This window comes from Haliotis asinina, chromosome 6 (genome assembly GCF_037392515.1).
Source record: "Haliotis asinina isolate JCU_RB_2024 chromosome 6, JCU_Hal_asi_v2, whole genome shotgun sequence".
Lineage (NCBI taxonomy): Eukaryota > Metazoa > Mollusca > Gastropoda > Lepetellida > Haliotidae > Haliotis > Haliotis asinina.
In genome coordinates this window covers 42,518,951-42,537,104 of record NC_090285.1, presented here as the reverse complement: position 1 = coordinate 42,537,104, position 18,154 = coordinate 42,518,951, and the positions used below count along the sequence as shown (strand labels likewise).

The 18,154-nt window shown below is 45.6% G+C and overlaps 3 non-coding genes across 3 annotated transcripts; all 3 read right to left on the bottom strand.

Moving 5' to 3' along the window:
- Positions 1 to 10,778: 10,778 nt before the first annotated feature.
- On the bottom strand, positions 10,779 to 10,897 carry LOC137288373 (5S ribosomal RNA). Its single transcript, XR_010957147.1, has one exon. It is a non-coding gene; the product is annotated as a 5S ribosomal RNA (ribosomal RNA).
- Positions 10,898 to 14,033: 3,136 nt separating this feature from the next.
- On the bottom strand, positions 14,034 to 14,152 carry LOC137288293 (5S ribosomal RNA). Its single transcript, XR_010957072.1, has one exon. It is a non-coding gene; the product is annotated as a 5S ribosomal RNA (ribosomal RNA).
- Positions 14,153 to 17,288: 3,136 nt separating this feature from the next.
- LOC137288372 (5S ribosomal RNA) lies at positions 17,289 to 17,407 on the bottom strand. The gene has a single exon (XR_010957146.1). It is a non-coding gene; the product is annotated as a 5S ribosomal RNA (ribosomal RNA).
- Positions 17,408 to 18,154: the final 747 nt, after the last annotated feature.

The window sequence follows — 18,154 nt, the reverse complement described above, 5'->3', positions numbered from 1 at the left end:
TACTGAGGCATAGATCAGTCGTGCGAGATAAGAGCGACACTGTGTGGAATATCAACCTGAACGTGCCGGCGCGATCGATGAAAGGTATCCTGGTCGTTCCCGTGGAGGATTACGATCCATTCCGGAGGGACAGCGAGAAGTTTTTCAACCCCGAGATTGAAAAGGTGGAAGTTACCATCGAGGGCGTGCCCAACCAGCTGTTCAGTCATGGTATGAGACCACACCAGCAGTGGGATGAGATAAAAAAGCTACCAGTGGGGGACTACATAACAAAGGACCTGGACCTCGGCTCCGTGCAGATCGGTGAATACCTGACCACCAAGTACGCCCTATGGTTGGACATGCGATCCACGGATGATGATAAACTGCACGGCAGCGGGCGTCGTATAGATAACGGCAGCGAAGGGATAACCATCCAGATTACTAAGAAGGCTCAAACCGCTGGTAAGTTGAAATTATATCTGTACGTTATTATGGACGCGCAACTTAATATAGACAATGGGAGATTCGTGCAAGCCATCTACTGATGGGGGAGACCCCCTGGGGTTACCCACTGACCCACACTGCGCCATAGTGTGTGGGCAGACTGGCTGTGGGAAGACCGTTTTCGTGTTGGATATGTTGGAGGGTTACTACAAGGATGTGTTCGATAACATCGTTATCATGTGCCCTACTCTGAGCATGAATAAAACGTACGCGCGACCTTGGGTGATGACGGACCCGTACGTACACAAAATCGACCCTGGAACACGCCTGCAGGACTGGTTGAAAGCTCTTCACGAGAAATTTAAAGGGGAACCGACGCTGTTTATACTGGACGACTGCAGCGCTAATCGCGAGATAACAAAAAAGAGAGACATGCTATCGTACCTGGCCTTCTCCGGCCGGCATGCAAATCACAGCGTCTGGGTGCTAACGCAGAAGTTCAACTCGGTGTTGAAAGACCTCAGGGAGCAGACGCGATGGGTGGCCTTATTTCACTGCAAGGACAGGGATTCGTTTGAGGAGTGTTTGAGAGAGAACGATGTGATGAGTAAATTAGAACGGGAACGGGTGAAGAAACAGCTCGCTGAAACTAAACACGCTAAGCTCGTTTTAAAAACCGACCAACCAGTAGCATATATAGTATGCTAAAGCTAAGCAAAGCTAAGCTAAAGCTAAGCAAAGCTAAGCAAAGCTAAGCATAGCTATGATATTTGAAGTATTTGTCGTGTGCAACTTAACCTTCATTTCTCTGTGTTTTGTCTGCATCGGGTATTATATAGTTAAAACTAAATCTTACTTGTTATATTATAAGATGGAGTGTGAGGAATTGCTCGAACAGTTGGAGGGTACCCCCACTGGGGATTCCCCCAAGCGAGAGAAACTGGTGGCGTTGGCTGTTGGCGGCAAAGCCAAACATTACTTTGGAGACTACACTCCGGATAAAATTAACAAAATGTCAGCCGAAGAAATCGATAAGCTGTACGCTAGATACGAGTCCCGGCTCGGAGCAGAAATGACAAAGACAATAGGATCGGCTATGACCCAGATATACACCGGTATTGTGTCACATTTCCTTCCCATTCCACCAGAGCGCCGACTTTACCTGTGGGAGGACCTAGATAAAGACCCTTTTATCGAACACGCCGTGAGCTCTATCAGCTGCGGGCTGTACCACAAATATGGTATGTTGTTGGCTCCAGTGACGGCGGCGATTATCACGGCAAAACATTGTCAATTTGAGAGAAAGAATAATAATAATAGTATAGATGGATGCTGCACAGGAAACCCCAGTGGAGGTACCCCCCCACACCCCAAACAGTGAGTTCACAGGAACCAGTGAGGGAAACCCCTCCCGAGGTGATACCCCCAACAGTGAGGGAAGTGACCACTTCAACAGTAACCAGACAGAAGAATCCTAAGAGAGTAGCTGCCGGTAAAAAACGGTGGTGTAACCAACATAAAGTGACCAACCCAACCCGACTGTTGTTGGCTGTAGGTGTAACTGCTGCCTTGGCTATCTCGTGGTTATACGTGGGGGTACCCTCCCACAGTGAGCCACCACCCAACAGTGAGCCCCCCACCAACAACAGTGGGGGTGTGGGGGTATCCCCCATGGTAGACCCGCATATCATGTTATAATTTTAATATTTTATATCATATACATAATGTCTGAGGGGAAAACGTTCGTCAACGACGCATACCACGCCACAGTGGTCGCCAGTCTAGCCGTAGGGTACGCTCGGTTGACTAAAATGGTGCTTAAACAACCAACTATCAAGCTAGATTTCAACCTGCAGGATATGGGTATGCTCATAATGAACCTTGGTATGGCGATGGCCACAAAAGACATCCTAGTAAAACAAGGAATAATACCTGATAATATAATGAAATAAATATAGGGATGGCCACGATAGCTATGATGGTCGGTGGGGCGTTAGTGAATGCCCTGGCATTTTCCGGGAGTAATTTCCTCTTCTCGAAACTACGAGATGATCACGCGGCTGAAATACAGGAAGAAAGGAAGCGGCACGATCTCGCTACTGAGAACTTACAAAAGGCACAGGACGAGTACGTTAAAAAACGCCTCCAGAGGATCGATTTTATTAATGAACAGCTCAAGCGTGAAAACCATGCCATTAAAACATTCTACGATGTCGATGAAGCAATGAAAGAATACTATCTACTAACTGGTAAACAATTGGAACCGCTCAATAAACCCACACTCGCTCAGTACTACACACCATCCAAGGGACAAATGAATCGTGAACTGGGCTTCATAGTGTTGGGTATAGCAGCTACTGCGTTGGTTGCGAAGCAATTAAACTAAAATACCTTTATAAGTAAACATGAGACCCGCTCCATATCGATGCGAATACATACTTATGGGGAAGACCGAGGCCTGTGGTAGGAAATGCAGGAATCAGGGGTTCTGTTGTTTCCATATGGGAAGTCCTAACTACACGTGTTCTGTGTGTGGTATCGGGGTTAAAGGACACTACTGTCTATGTAAAGCTCACGGAGCGAACGTAGTCAGACATCAACTCATCTACGAGAATAAAAAAGGCTACATAAAAGAACGTAGGCGACTGCTCAAGATAGCCACTTAAGAGTTACCTCCCCTTACTGTGAACCAATTAGACATTGGTTCTCTTAGGTGTAAACACGATGTCTACTGTAAGCGAGCTCAAGAGGGTCGCAAAACAGAGAGGTGTTATCGGGTATTCTAGAATGCGGAAGTCAGCATTGTTGAGATTACTAGGTTTAGAAGCCCCTCCTACGGTAAAACAATTAAAAGCTCAAGCAAAACAGCTTGGACACACGGGTTATTCAAACCTGGGGAGAGCCGGGTTAACCGCATTGTTATCACATGCCCCCGTAGCACGTCCCACTGTAAAACAACTGAAAGCCGAGGCACACGATTTGGGTTTAGGCGGGTATTCCCGTATGAGAAAACCACAGCTTGTAGAATTATTACGACAGAATAGAGCTATTGACCTACAGTTCGTGAGCACTGAGTGCGCTGTAGGTAACTATTTGAGAGGTTGGCGCATGCACGTTGATAGAAACATAGACATTATAGATATCAAGCCTCTGATAGCTGATAAGGTCAACCAGGAACTAAATAATCTAGGAAGTATCAAGTTTCAGATCACAGTGAAAATGTCGCTCGATAAGCAGGTTGGGAGTACCACTGAGTATGTTCAGCCTTACTTCCGAGGTCAACAAGAGGTCGTCACACATGCAGAGACCATTGATGCATCAATCGATACAAGTTTTCAGCAGATACGAGAATACCTAGAACGCTATACACACTTGGGGTCCGGGTGGGCTGTAGATAAAATCGATAATGTCTATCTAGACATAGCTAACTACGTGCCGTTCAGAGGCGGGTCATACCTAGCCTTGCCTCCCTACTATAGGAACAAACATGCCATAGTAAACATTAAGAATAGAGGAAACGATTGCCTGAGGTTAGCTATCAGGTCAGCCTTATTTCCAGCTGGCAAGAATTCAGATAGGCTTTCTAGTTATCCCCAAGACGATGGGCTTAATTGGGATGGTATAGATGAACCCACCCCCATATCCCAGATCACTAAAGTAGAAAAACAGAATAATCTGGCTATAAATGTCTTTGGACACGAAGGTAACACAACAATAGTACACAGGGTCAGCCCGGTGAAGGATCGCCAAGTTATCAATATATTCATGATCCAACTAGGTGAAAAGTATCACTACACGTGGATAAAACATCTCAGCCGGTTGTTGCACGACCAGTCGAAACACGATGGGGAAAAACACTTTTGTGTACGATGCCTACACGGTTTCAGTCGAGCTGATTTATTAGAATCCCACCGGGATGATTGCCAAGGTGTGGGGCAGACGGCCATACGAGTCGACATGCCTAAGGAAGGTGAAAATATCCTAAAATTCAGTAACCACAAGAACCAAATGTCTGTACCTTATATTATATATGCCGACTTCGAAGCCTTAGTTGTGGGTGGGGATTCCCCCACACCCCCTAGTGGGGGTAGCTTCACCCACAAGACACAAGAGCATAAAGCCTGTTCGTTTGGATATATTGTCGTCCGTTGTGATGGGGAAACGAAAGCTCCGGTAGTGTATAGGGGCCCTGACGCGGCTGAAAGGTTTCTAAAGTGTTTGCAGGAGGAAGAAAAAATTATTAGGAATGCATTGTATAGAATCGCTCCCATGCGTATGACCCGAGCCGACAGGCTAGCCCACGCTAGTAGCACTCGCTGTCACGTGTGCGACTCACCACTTAACGGTGATTCGGTGAGAGATCACTGCCACATAACTGGTAAGTATAGAGGCGCCGCTCACAACGCGTGCAACCTCAAGCTTAAAATCAACCCTAAGACAATAAACATCCCCGTTGTCTTTCACAACTTGAGAGGGTACGACTCACACTTGATCATGCAGGCCATCGCGAAAATCGATGGTAATATAACGTGCATCCCCAACAACATGGAGAGATACATCTCCTTCAGCTTAAACGGACTTAGGTTCATTGACTCGTTTCAGTTCCTCCTGTCGTCACTCGACAGTCTGGTCAAGGCCAACAATACCTTCCCTATCACCGATCGATACACAGACGCTGAGACTAGACCCCTGCTTATGAGGAAGGGTGTGTACCCCTATGAGTACATGGATAGTTGGGCCAAGTTCACCGAGACCAGACTACACCCTATTGACTGCTTTTATAGCAAGCTGAATGAGGCGTCCGTCTCACGAGATGATTACTCGCACGCGACTAACGTATGGAATAAACTGGGTTGTAAGAACCTGGGTGATTATCACGACCTGTACTTGAGGACAGATGTACTGCTGTTAGCCGACGTGTTTGAAACGTTCAGGCGGACTTGTTTAAAGCAGTATAAACTCGACCCCGCATGGTATTACACCAGCCCAGGTCTGTCGTGGGACGCCCTGCTTAAAAAGACCGGAGTTAATTTGGAATTGCTCACAGATTACGACATGCACCTATTCATTGAGAAAGGCTTGCGAGGTGGTATTTCCATGGCATCCAAACGATACGCGAAAGCAAATAATCAATACGTGAAAGGTTACGATCCTAACAAACCAACCAATCACATTCTATACCTCGACGCAAACAACCTGTACGGCTGGGCCATGAGCCAGTATCTACCTACAGGGGGATTCGAATGGGTACCCCACGTTGATGTTATGGAGGTTGCACCAGATTCGAACAAAGGGTATATCCTCGAAGTTGACTTAGAGTATCCCAAGGAATTACACACATCACACAACAGCTACCCCCTGGCCCCCGAACGTATGAGGGTTAACACAGACTGGATGTCTGAGTACCAACATAACTTGTCAGGTGGTCGTGTGACAGACGTTGAAAAACTCGTACCTAACTTAATGAATAAGACCAAGTACATCGTTCACTATCGCAACCTACAGCTGTACCTGTCGTTGGGTATGAGGCTGACCAAAATACACAGGGTGCTCATGTTCGACCAGAGTCCATGGATGGAGCCCTATATCAGAATGAACACAGACCTACGAAAAAAAGCCACCAGTGATTTTGAGAAAAATCTCTACAAGCTCATGAATAACTCGGTGTTTGGTAAGACTATGGAGAACCTGAGGAAACGCGTGACCGTGAAGCTGGTTAGATCTATTGAGGAAGACAAGCTCAGGAAATTGATAGCCAGTCCGGCATTCAACCGTAATAAAATATTTACAGACGACCTGGTTGCCATACACATGAAGAAAAGCCACATAAAATTCAACCGGCCTGTTTACGTGGGGATGAGCATCCTCGATTTATCCAAACACCTGATGTACGACTTTTACTACAACGAGCTCAAGAAACAGTACGGTGACAGGTGTGAAGTGCTGTACACTGACACGGATTCCCTGCTGATGGAGATTCGAACCGAGGACGTGTACGAGGACATGAAAAAACACCTTGATTTATACGACACCAGCGACTACCCTAAGACCCATACCCTACACAGTACGGTAAATAAAAAGGTCCTAGGTAAGATGAAGGACGAGTGTGCTGGCACGCCCATAGCCGAGTACATAGGTTTGAGACCTAAGATGTACTCCATACTGAAAGCCGACAATAGTGAGATCCGGAAGGCTAAGGGGGTTAAGAAGTATGTGGTGAAACAACACATCAAACACGCCAGATTCAAGGAAGCCCTGTTCAAGACCCGTACCTTTAGACATAAAATGAACACACTTAGAAGTGATGGGCATAAGATATACGGACTGACTATAAACAAGACGTCCCTGTCGCCTATGGACACGAAACGTTGGATAGCTATTGATGGTATAAACACATACGCGTATGGACATGAAAAAATTTGAGGCTATTTACTACAGCCCGCGTGGGTACTGGAAAGGAGCTAGCGCAGTAGATAAGCTAGCTAAAATAGCGCGAGTACCCCCGGAGGAAGCCAAAGCGTGGCTTGAAAAACAAGCCCTGTGGCAGATCTATTTGCCGGCACCACGCTACGTGCCTAGAAGGAGGTTCGGTATTAACATACCTAATAGCGTTCACCAGGCAGACCTACTGTTCCTACCCCACGACAAGAGGTACAAGTATGCCTTAACCGTAGTGGACGTAGCCAGTCGTTACAAGGAAGCCGAACCCTTGACCACTTGACCACGAAAGATTCGGCCCAGGTAGCCAGAGGATTCGAACGCATATACAAACGCAGCCCGCTGACGTGGCCAACAGAGCTGCAAGTTGATCCCGGACGGGAGTTCATGGGTGCCGTGTCACAACTGCTAGCCAAACACGATACAAAGGTCAGGCGTGGTACGGCCGGAGCCCATCGCAGCCAAGCCATAGTTGAGAGATTTAATAGGACTTTAGCTGAGCGCTTGTTCGGCCATCAGTATGCTAGGGAGATGGCCACCCCTGGAAAACGATCGACTGAATGGGTCACGAGGTTACCCAAGGTGGTGTCGGCAATCAACCATGAAGTCACCCGTCTCACCGGTAAGAAACCGGCAGACGCTATCAAACTAAAATCAATAGTTGCAGAGTCGGCCGCTCCATTACGTGGGAAGGAGAAACAGATACCAGATAGGGCCCTAGTGAGGTATCTATACCAGCCGGGGGAACACGAGGGCGATAGCCGTAAGCGAGCCACCGATCCTATATGGTCAGTCAAAACTTACAACATAGATAAAGTGGATATGAAAGCCGACGAACCTAACTTGTACTACTTGAGGGATGGGCCGGGTAGGGGATTTGTAAGAGAAGAATTATTGATCGTACCGTACGGCACAGTGTTACCTCCTACCAAGGCACAGTAATTACCGCCAACTTTTTTGTAGTAGGGGTAATAGTAGCAAGAGCTAATGGCCCAACCAAAGCCTTATTTAGTAAATAAGGCTTTGTAGAGACATTTCTTGAAAGTGAGCCAGAACTGTCATTCCCTATACTACTAAATTAATATGAAAACGATGACGGCCCATACTGTCGTGATGTCAAGAAAGTCGGGTTAATCGTGGCAGGCAAAAATAGTTAATCTGTGACGATCGACTGCTGGTATCGTTCTGTACAGCGTCTTGTATAATAGATGTCCATCTTACTCTACATACTGGGGTTCGCGCCCCGTTTGTGTGCCGAGATTCGCGTCTTGGAACACCGTTTCATTGAAAGAAACATCCTAGCTACTTACTTATGAGGCAAAAAGCAAATTTCAACAGTAAATGTAGTGCCCCAGATCATGTGTTCAGTAACAGTGTCGAATGTTTTCTCTCGCAAAATGGCGAACTTGTCAGATAAACGTGCTTCATTGCCTTTTTTTGAGTGCTTGTTTTAGCGTCTGAGAGGCAGTAATGAGTTATGTTGGGGTTTACCTTCATAGTTAGATATCTTGAGAAACGACATACAACATTTGAAATGATTGAATTTGAGTCTAAAGCCTCGAAATGTACTTTTGAAACGAACGATGTCTACATTTTTGCCTCGATGGCTTCACTGAAAATAGCCCGTGTGGCTTCACCATTCACCTGTGAGTGTTGTTATTGTAACAGACATGTAGCCAAATGATTTTTGCATCCAGTCATGAAGTTAAAATAGAAACTTTCCTCGAAAAAGAAGTGATTATTCGGATACAAATGCACGAGAAAGCACACACGCTCCCGAGCTAGCAGCTAGCAGCCACAACATGCAGGGTGTCTCCTCCGACGTCCGCGCCTCTGTAGTATCACCCGGGCTGGCTGTCGGGGAGAGGCATTCGCTCTCTGTGCTCCGTTTGTAGCTGACGTGACTTTCTGCACTCAAACCTACCACTATGGCTGATGTTGCTGCTGCCCCCGCTGCTGTCAAGACTCCCAAGAAGAAAGCTGCTGCCAAGCCGAAGAAGGTTGCCGCACATCCCACCTATGTGGATATGATCAAGAAAGCTATTTCATCCTTGAAGGAGAGGGGTGGTTCTTCCCGACAGGCTATACTGAAATACATCCTGGCCAACTACAAAGTTGGTGACAACCAGGTCGCCATCAATGCTCGCGTCAAGGTTGCTTTGAAAAATGGAGTCAAGAATGGTGCACTGAAGCAATCAAAGGGAACTGGAGCTGCTGGGTCCTTCCGTCTTGGCGAGGTGAAGAAAGCCGAAAAACCCAAGAAGGCTAAGCCTGCTGCCAAGCCAAAGAAGGCTGCCAAATCTCCCAAGAAAGTCAAGAAGCCAGTTGCTGCCAAGAAGCCAAAGACAGCCGCTAAGAAGGCCGCCAAGTCACCAAAGAAGGTGAAAGCTGCAGCCAAGCCCAAGAAGGCAAAGACCCCTAAGAAGGCAGCTGCCAAACCCAAGAAGGTCAAGACCCCCAAGAAGAAGGCCACCAAGCCAAAGAAGGCCTAAGGTCTCTTTGTCTCGCCTTCGCTCCACATTTCTGTGGTCCAAAGGCCCTTTTCAGGGCCATCCAAATACCCCAAAAGAAAACTTGAAAACACTGATAACAAAACAATGCCATTTATTTCAGCAGCATAGAAATAACAAAGAATGCGTGTCAGCGATAGCAGGTATAGTGTGAATGATGGCTTAGACTGATCATAATTACAAAATGAGTCTTAACCGTAAAGGTGAGGCAAAGAAACCGTTGCCCAAGGTAGGTGTCGGTAAAACCATATACATTGAGCAAAAGCATATACAGCATTGAGCAAAGAAGGATTTGATAAGTATGTTCCTACATTGATATGATAGTGGGCGTTCCAAACCCTACCCCATCTAATGGCCGGTGTGTCTTGTTTTGTTTCACTTAGATCCAGCCCCATCAAAATACATAACCCCACATACACATTACACTCAAGCCAGATACCCGACCCTAAAATAAACAAAGGAAAATAAACGCAAAGACTACAAAAGTTTAACATAAACAAAGCAAGATGTGAAGCAAAGAATGCAAATTGTATATGTATCATGTAAAGTGTTGATGATATCAGATATCGTCAATACAGATTTCCTTTTATGTGTGTACATGTAGCTCCACAAGCACGTTGACATCCACCGGGTGTTTTACCGACACACACCTCGCCTATGCAGGACTAGGGCGACAAGAGTTGTGCACCCTTGGTCGTGTGAGGCGTGTGCGTTTGACATTCGCCCCAATGCCTGCAGCACTGCTGTTATGTGTCAAAGTAAAGGTACGGAAATACTGTCTAATACATGTAAAGTACGTCTGCGTGACCTAGCTAGAACTGCAAACATAAAATAGCTGACTGATTCACCACCCAGCCGCATCGTCATGCCATGTGTGTTTAGAAAGCAGGGAATCACTGTGGGCTTGCTGTCACAGATTTGAAAGTAATTTTCCTACAGCAAACCAGTGAATCCTATAGCAGGCGTTCAATGCGATTTACCTTTTCCTTATTATCTCATCTGCATAGGCAAAGAGTTGTGCGCTGAGACCTGATACAAACAACATTGTGATGTGACATAAGCAGCCTTTAATATACGAAAGTAAGATCGTAAATGACATGTTTGATTGTCGGAGTACAGTGACACTTTCATGTGGCGAATGAAACATACATGCCTTCAGAGTAGATGATGAGTAGTCGAGTGAACTGACGGGGGAAAATGGTGAGAAGTATAACTGAAAAGTCCTCGGTATGTAAGTGTGTAAGAACAAATCGTTCACAAGCATATTCAGGCATGCAGGAGTTTGCCCATTCAAAACGAAATAGAATGTATCATGACTTTCCGATGTCAATGATACACATGCACCTTGTGGTGGAAATACAAACAAATAAAAAAATATATACATAAAAAAGGAGAAAATGAAAATGTCTACTGCACCCGGTGTTCCCAGGCGGTCACCCATCCAAGTACTATCCGGGCCCGACGTTGCTTAACTTCGGTGATCGGACGAGAACCGGTGTTTTCAACGTGGTATGGCCGTAGACAACGCTCACAGGCAAACTTCGGCTACATATACACACGGGGTAGTGGGGAAGGGACATTGCGATCAAACAGCATCCTCGCATTTTCAGTGGGTTTACACAATCATGTGTTTTCATGTTGGAGTGTTATCTTTACAGTATCTGGCAAGTATTTGGTACTTGTGATACATATGAACGCTGTTTCTGTGCGCATCTGCTGCGAGAAAGGACACACTACTTCGCCCGCCCCCTCGCCCCAAACATCCAGTTTTCGCCCGCCCAATAGAGATCGTTCATGCAGCCTATGTTGTTTTTCGAATAAAATTAATATGAAAACGATGACGGCCCATACTGTCGTGATGTCAAGAAAGTCGGGTTAATCGTGGCAGGCAAAAATAGTTAATCTGTGACGATCGACTGCTGGTATCGTTCTGTACAGCGTCTTGTATAATAGATGTCCATCTTACTCTACATACTGGGGTTCGCGCCCCGTTTGTGTGCCGAGATTCGCGTCTTGGAACACCGTTTCATTGAAAGAAACATCCTAGCTACTTACTTATGAGGCAAAAAGCAAATTTCAACAGTAAATGTAGTGCCCCAGATCATGTGTTCAGTAACAGTGTCGAATGTTTTCTCTCGCAAAATGGCGAACTTGTCAGATAAACGTGCTTCATTGCCTTTTTTTGAGTGCTTGTTTTAGCGTCTGAGAGGCAGTAATGAGTTATGTTGGGGTTTACCTTCATAGTTAGATATCTTGAGAAACGACATACAACATTTGAAATGATTGAATTTGAGTCTAAAGCCTCGAAATGTACTTTTGAAACGAACGATGTCTACATTTTTGCCTCGATGGCTTCACTGAAAATAGCCCGTGTGGCTTCACCATTCACCTGTGAGTGTTGTTATTGTAACAGACATGTAGCCAAATGATTTTTGCATCCAGTCATGAAGTTAAAATAGAAACTTTCCTCGAAAAAGAAGTGATTATTCGGATACAAATGCACGAGAAAGCACACACGCTCCCGAGCTAGCAGCTAGCAGCCACAACATGCAGGGTGTCTCCTCCGACGTCCGCGCCTCTGTAGTATCACCCGGGCTGGCTGTCGGGGAGAGGCATTCGCTCTCTGTGCTCCGTTTGTAGCTGACGTGACTTTCTGCACTCAAACCTACCACTATGGCTGATGTTGCTGCTGCCCCCGCTGCTGTCAAGACTCCCAAGAAGAAAGCTGCTGCCAAGCCGAAGAAGGTTGCCGCACATCCCACCTATGTGGATATGATCAAGAAAGCTATTTCATCCTTGAAGGAGAGGGGTGGTTCTTCCCGACAGGCTATACTGAAATACATCCTGGCCAACTACAAAGTTGGTGACAACCAGGTCGCCATCAATGCTCGCGTCAAGGTTGCTTTGAAAAATGGAGTCAAGAATGGTGCACTGAAGCAATCAAAGGGAACTGGAGCTGCTGGGTCCTTCCGTCTTGGCGAGGTGAAGAAAGCCGAAAAACCCAAGAAGGCTAAGCCTGCTGCCAAGCCAAAGAAGGCTGCCAAATCTCCCAAGAAAGTCAAGAAGCCAGTTGCTGCCAAGAAGCCAAAGACAGCCGCTAAGAAGGCCGCCAAGTCACCAAAGAAGGTGAAAGCTGCAGCCAAGCCCAAGAAGGCAAAGACCCCTAAGAAGGCAGCTGCCAAACCCAAGAAGGTCAAGACCCCCAAGAAGAAGGCCACCAAGCCAAAGAAGGCCTAAGGTCTCTTTGTCTCGCCTTCGCTCCACATTTCTGTGGTCCAAAGGCCCTTTTCAGGGCCATCCAAATACCCCAAAAGAAAACTTGAAAACACTGATAACAAAACAATGCCATTTATTTCAGCAGCATAGAAATAACAAAGAATGCGTGTCAGCGATAGCAGGTATAGTGTGAATGATGGCTTAGACTGATCATAATTACAAAATGAGCCTTAACCGTAAAGGTGAGGCAAAGAAACCGTTGCCCAAGGTAGGTGTCGGTAAAACCATATACATTGAGCAAAAGCATATACAGCATTGAGCAAAGAAGGATTTGATAAGTATGTTCCTACATTGATATGATAGTGGGCGTTCCAAACCCTACCCCATCTAATGGCCGGTGTGTCTTGTTTTGTTTCACTTAGATCCAGCCCCATCAAAATACATAACCCCACATACACATTACACTCAAGCCAGATACCCGACCCTAAAATAAACAAAGGAAAATAAACGCAAAGACTACAAAAGTTTAACATAAACAAAGCAAGATGTGAAGCAAAGAATGCAAATTGTATATGTATCATGTAAAGTGTTGATGATATCAGATATCGTCAATACAGATTTCCTTTTATGTGTGTACATGTAGCTCCACAAGCACGTTGACATCCACCGGGTGTTTTACCGACACACACCTCGCCTATGCAGGACTAGGGCGACAAGAGTTGTGCACCCTTGGTCGTGTGAGGCGTGTGCGTTTGACATTCGCCCCAATGCCTGCAACACTGCTGTTATGTGTCAAAGTAAAGGTACGGAAATACTGTCTAATACATGTAAAGTACGTCTGCGTGACCTAGCTAGAACTGCAAACATAAAATAGCTGACTGATTCACCACCCAGCCGCATCGTCATGCCATGTGTGTTTAGAAAGCAGGGAATCACTGTGGGCTTGCTGTCACAGATTTGAAAGTAATTTTCCTACAGCAAACCAGTGAATCCTATAGCAGGCGTTCAATGCGATTTACCTTTTCCTTATTATCTCATCTGCATAGGCAAAGAGTTGTGCGCTGAGACCTGATACAAACAACATTGTGATGTGACATAAGCAGCCTTTAATATACGAAAGTAAGATCGTAAATGACATGTTTGATTGTCGGAGTACAGTGACACTTTCATGTGGCGAATGAAACATACATGCCTTCAGAGTAGATGATGAGTAGTCGAGTGAACTGACGGGGGAAAATGGTGAGAAGTATAACTGAAAAGTCCTCGGTATGTAAGTGTGTAAGAACAAATCGTTCACAAGCATATTCAGGCATGCAGGAGTTTGCCCATTCAAAACGAAATAGAATGTATCATGACTTTCCGATGTCAATGATACACATGCACCTTGTGGTGGAAATACAAACAAATAAAAAAAAATATACATAAAAAAGGAGAAAATGAAAATGTCTACTGCACCCGGTGTTCCCAGGCGGTCACCCATCCAAGTACTCTCCGGGCCCGACGTTGCTTAACTTCGGTGATCGGACGAGAACCGGTGTTTTCAACGTGGTATGGCCGTAGACAACGCTCACAGGCAAACTTCGGCTACATATACACACGGGGTAGTGGGGAAGGGACATTGCGATCAAACAGCATCCTCGCATTTTCAGTGGGTTTACACAATCATGTGTTTTCATGTTGGAGTGTTATCTTTACAGTATCTGGCAAGTATTTGGTACTTGTGATACATATGAACGCTGTTTCTGTGCGCATCTGCTGCGAGAAAGGACACACTACTTCGCCCGCCCCCTCGCCCCAAACATCCAGTTTTCGCCCGCCCAATAGAGATCGTTCATGCAGCCTATGTTGTTTTTCGAATAAAATTAATATGAAAACGATGACGGCCCATACTGTCGTGATGTCAAGAAAGTCGGGTTAATCGTGGCAGGCAAAAATAGTTAATCTGTGACGATCGACTGCTGGTATCGTTCTGTACAGCGTCTTGTATAATAGATGTCCATCTTACTCTACATACTGGGGTTCGCGCCCCGTTTGTGTGCCGAGGTTCGCGTCTTGGAACACCGTTTCATTGAAAGAAACATCCTAGCTACTTACTTATGAGGCAAAAAGCAAATTTCAACAGTAAATGTAGTGCCCCAGATCATGTGTTCAGTAACAGTGTCGAATGTTTTCTCTCGCAAAATGGCGAACTTGTCAGATAAACGTGCTTCATTGCCTTTGTTTGGGTGCTTGTTTTAGCGTCTGAGAGGCAGTAATGAGTTATGTTGGGGTTTACCTTCATAGTTAGATATCTTGAGAAACGACATACAACATTTGAAATGATTGAATTTGAGTCTAAAGCCTCGAAATGTACTTTTGAAACGAACGATGTCTACATTTTTGCCTCGATGGCTTCACTGAAAATAGCCCGTGTGGCTTCACCATTCACCTGTGAGTGTTGTTATTGTAACAGACATGTAGCCAAATGATTTTTGCATCCAGTCATGAAGTTAAAATAGAAACTTTCCTCGAAAAAGAAGTGATTATTCGGATACAAATGCACGAGAAAGCACACACGCTCCCGAGCTAGCAGCTAGCAGCCACAACATGCAGGGTGTCTCCTCCGACGTCCGCGCCTCTGTAGTATCACCCGGGCTGGCTGTCGGGGAGAGGCATTCGCTCTCTGTGCTCCGTTTGTAGCTGACGTGACTTTCTGCACTCAAACCTACCACTATGGCTGATGTTGCTGCTGCCCCCGCTGCTGTCAAGACTCCCAAGAAGAAAGCTGCTGCCAAGCCGAAGAAGGTTGCCGCACATCCCACCTATGTGGATATGATCAAGAAAGCTATTTCATCCTTGAAGGAGAGGGGTGGTTCTTCCCGACAGGCTATACTGAAATACATCCTGGCCAACTACAAAGTTGGTGACAACCAGGTCGCCATCAATGCTCGCGTCAAGGTTGCTTTGAAAAATGGAGTCAAGAATGGTGCACTGAAGCAATCAAAGGGAACTGGAGCTGCTGGGTCCTTCCGTCTTGGCGAGGTGAAGAAAGCCGAAAAACCCAAGAAGGCTAAGCCTGCTGCCAAGCCAAAGAAGGCTGCCAAATCTCCCAAGAAAGTCAAGAAGCCAGTTGCTGCCAAGAAGCCAAAGACAGCCGCTAAGAAGGCCGCCAAGTCACCAAAGAAGGTGAAAGCTGCAGCCAAGCCCAAGAAGGCAAAGACCCCTAAGAAGGCAGCTGCCAAACCCAAGAAGGTCAAGACCCCCAAGAAGAAGGCCACCAAGCCAAAGAAGGCCTAAGGTCTCTTTGTCTCGCCTTCGCTCCACATTTCTGTGGTCCAAAGGCCCTTTTCAGGGCCATCCAAATACCCCAAAAGAAAACTTGAAAACACTGATAACAAAACAATGCCATTTATTTCAGCAGCATAGAAATAACAAAGAATGCGTGTCAGCGATAGCAGGTATAGTGTGAATGATGGCTTAGACTGATCATAATTACAAAATGAGTCTTAACCGTAAAGGTGAGGCAAAGAAACCGTTGCCCAAGGTAGGTGTCGGTAAAACCATATACATTGAGCAAAAGCATATACAGCATTGAGCAAAGAAGGATTTGATAAGTATGTTCCTACATTGATATGATAGTGGGCGTTCCAAACCCTACCCCATCTAATGGCCGGTGTGTCTTGTTTTGTTTCACTTAGATCCAGCCCCATCAAAATACATAACCCCACATACACATTACACTCAAGCCAGATACCCGACCCTAAAATAAACAAAGGAAAATAAACGCAAAGACTACAAAAGTTTAACATAAACAAAGCAAGATGTGAAGCAAAGAATGCAAATTGTATATGTATCATGTAAAGTGTTGATGATATCAGATATCGTCAATACAGATTTCCTTTTATGTGTGTACATGTAGCTCCACAAGCACGTTGACATCCACCGGGTGTTTTACCGACACACACCTCGCCTATGCAGGACTAGGGCGACAAGAGTTGTGCACCCTTGGTCGTGTGAGGCGTGTGCGTTTGACATTCGCCCCAATGCCTGCAACACTGCTGTTATGTGTCAAAGTAAAGGTACGGAAATACTGTCTAATACATGTAAAGTACGTCTGCGTGACCTAGCTAGAACTGCAAACATAAAATAGCTGACTGATTCACCACCCAGCCGCATCGTCATGCCATGTGTGTTTAGAAAGCAGGGAATCACTGTGGGCTTGCTGTCACAGATTTGAAAGTAATTTTCCTACAGCAAACCAGTGAATCCTATAGCAGGCGTTCAATGCGATTTACCTTTTCCTTATTATCTCATCTGCATAGGCAAAGAGTTGTGCGCTGAGACCTGATACAAACAACATTGTGATGTGACATAAGCAGCCTTTAATATACGAAAGTAAGATCGTAAATGACATGTTTGATTGTCGGAGTACAGTGACACTTTCATGTGGCGAATGAAACATACATGCCTTCAGAGTAGATGATGAGTAGTCGAGTGAACTGACGAGGGAAAATGGTGAGAAGTATAACTGAAAAGTCCTCGGTATGTAAGTGTGTAAGAACAAATCGTTCACAAGCATATTCAGGCATGCAGGAGTTTGCCCATTCAAAACGAAATAGAATGTATCATGACTTTCCGATGTCAATGATACACATGCACCTTGTGGTGGAAATACAAACAAATAAAAAAAAATATACATAAAAAAGGAGAAAATGAAAATGTCTACTGCACCCGGTGTTCCCAGGCGGTCACCCATCCAAGTACTATCCGGGCCCGACGTTGCTTAACTTCGGTGATCGGACGAGAACCGGTGTTTTCAACGTGGTATGGCCGTAGACAACGCTCACAGGCAAACTTCGGCTACATATACACACGGGGTAGTGGGGAAGGGACATTGCGATCAAACAGTATCCTCGCATTTTCAGTGGGTTTACACAATCATGTGTTTTCATGTTGGAGTGTTATCTTTACAGTATCTGGCAAGTATTTGGTACTTGTGATACATATGAACGCTGTTTCTGTGCGCATCTGCTGCGAGAAAGGACACACTACTTCGCCCGCCCCCTCGCCCCAAACATCCAGTTTTCGCCCGCCCAATAGAGATCGTGCATGCAGCCTATGTTGTTTTTCGAATAAAATTAATATGAAAACGATGACGGCCCACACTGTCGTGATGTCAAGAAAGTCGGGTTAATCGTGGCAGGCAAAAATAGTTAATCTGTGACGATCGACTGCTGGTATCGTTCTGTACAGCGTCTTGTATAATAGATGTCCATCTTACTCTACATACTGGGGTTCGCGCCCCGTTTGTGTGCCGAGATTCGCGTCTTGGAACACCGTTTCATTGAAAGAAACATCCTAGCTACTTACTTATGAGGCAAAAAGCAAATTTCAACAGTAAATGTAGTGCCCCAGATCATGTGTTCAGTAACAGTGTCGAATGTTTTCTCTCGCAAAATGGCGAACTTGTCAGATAAACGTGCTTCATTGCCTTTGTTTGGGTGCTTGTTTTAGCGTCTGAGAGGCAGTAATGAGTTATGTTGGGGTTTACCTTCATAGTTAGATATCTTGAGAAACGACATACA